The sequence below is a fragment of the Lactuca serriola genome, chromosome 1 (assembly GCF_051521515.1).
Source record: "Lactuca serriola cultivar US96UC23 chromosome 1, Lser_US96UC23_V15, whole genome shotgun sequence".
NCBI classification, from domain to species: Eukaryota; Viridiplantae; Streptophyta; class Magnoliopsida; order Asterales; family Asteraceae; genus Lactuca; species Lactuca serriola.
In genome coordinates this window covers 219,033,752-219,035,699 of record NC_136408.1, presented here as the reverse complement: position 1 = coordinate 219,035,699, position 1,948 = coordinate 219,033,752, and the positions used below count along the sequence as shown (strand labels likewise).

At 33.8% G+C, this 1,948-nt stretch overlaps 1 non-coding gene across 1 annotated transcript; it reads right to left on the bottom strand.

Annotated features, from left to right (window-relative positions):
• Window positions 1–1,507: 1,507 nt before the first annotated feature.
• Window positions 1,508–1,581, bottom strand: TRNAD-GUC (transfer RNA aspartic acid (anticodon GUC)). Its single transcript has one exon. It is a non-coding gene; the product is annotated as a tRNA-Asp (tRNA).
• Between the last annotated feature and the right edge of the window lie 367 nt (window positions 1,582–1,948).

Sequence of the window (1,948 nt, the reverse complement as noted above, 5' to 3'; positions counted from 1 at the left end):
CTGACTACTCATAGTAAGTTCAATTTTTTTGAAATATTAGAGATTTTTATATAATGATAGAAAAGGAGTTCTTTCATCTCAAAATCTGAATAATATTATTCATTACTTAAATTTTTCTGGGCATTCATCGAAAGGAGATATGTGCTACGAATTTGACCAATTGATATATAGGTAAAGATTATTTTTTGATTATTTATCCATTCCAATTTTTCTTCTATTTCTGTATTTTTTTTTCTAAATTCATAGGTTCGATAACTTGTAATAGAACTGATGCGGGAGAGAAATATTAGATTACATAGAGTCGACGAATGAGATAGGTTCGTTAACAATTCAGAGATGAAAAAATGTAAAAAAAGAAAGCATTCACTCCTCTTTTATATCTTGCATCTATAGTATTTTTGTCGTGGTGGATTTCTCTCATTTCAAAAAAGTATGGAATCCTTGGTGGGTTACTAATTGGTAGAATACTAGGAAATTCGAACCTTTTTTGAATGATATTGAAGAAAAGAGTATTATAGAAAAATTCATAGAATTAGAGGAACTCCTCTTCTTAGAGGAAATGATTAAGGAATACTCAGAGACACATCTACAAAACCTTCGTATGCAATGCATAATGCACGTATGGTTGTTCGATTTTGTCTTTTTTTCTTGTTATTATTTTATCTTTGTTTTATCTTCCCTTTATCATGCGAAATAAATAAACCTTTTATTTTCTTATATCATCAGGGTAATGATCCATCAACCTGTTGGTTCTTTTTCTGAAGTAGCAACGGGAGAATTCATCCTGGAAGTGGGAGAATTGCTGAAATTATGTGAAACCCTGACAAGGGTTTATGTACAAAGAACGGGCAAACCCCTATGGGTTGTCTCCGAATACATGGAAAGAGATGTTTTTATGTCAGAAACAGAGGCCCAAGCTTATGGAATTGTTGATCTTGTAGCGGTTGAATGACAATAGCATAGCCTGGATTTCGCATCAGTTCGTGATTTGAAATTACCCCTGCCGAGATTCATAATAATATATTATGACTTTTATTTACTATTCTATTCAATAAAAGGAATTCATAATCATGCGGTTAGGATCGATCTAAACCAGTCCATTATGTATATGATTCAACATGCCAACGATTAAACAACTTATTAGAAATAATAAAACCATCAAATGAAGTATCCTCATCCGTTTCCATTTCCATTAACTACAAAACGCCAACAAAAAATACAAGTGAAGTGGAAAAAGAGAGGAATTAGGTTGTAAATTTGAATGATCCAATTTTATTTGGAAGACAAAGAAGTATGAGAAAGAGGAGTCGCGGAAGAAAAGATGGAATATTCTATCAACTTCACTATTTTAGTTATGTTCATTTTATTTTAGTTTAGTGTTTGTTCTTTCGTCGACAAAATCATGAAAAAAAGAGGGGAAACCCCTTCGGAATTAAATTATGAGCTCTGTCCCTTCTTTCATTTCATATAAAATGTAGAGGTGATTTGATGTACTTATTGGATCCGTCGGGATTGACGGGGCTCGAACCCGCAACGTCTGCCTTGACAGGGCAGTGCTCTTGCCTATTGAACTACAATCCCAAGGAAATAAGAAGAGATCTAACATAAAATTTGGCTTCTTTTTTATTCTCTCTTATCAAGTATTTCTTAAGAACAAAAGGGTTCTACCATTTGATAGTATATTGACGAATTTTTGGGCCGAGCTGGATTTGAACCAGCGTAGACATATTGTCCAAGAATTTACAGTCCATCCCCATTAACCAATCAGGAATCGACCCAATGCCAAATTATACATTCCATAATCAACGTACTTTCATCTACTAGACGGACTTGACAAATACATTTCACTTTTGATAAAATCCTAGTCCTATGGTCTTGGTATACCCCTATAGGGACTTGAACCCTCGTTTTCTCCTTGAAAGAGAGAGGTCGTAACCACTGGACCATA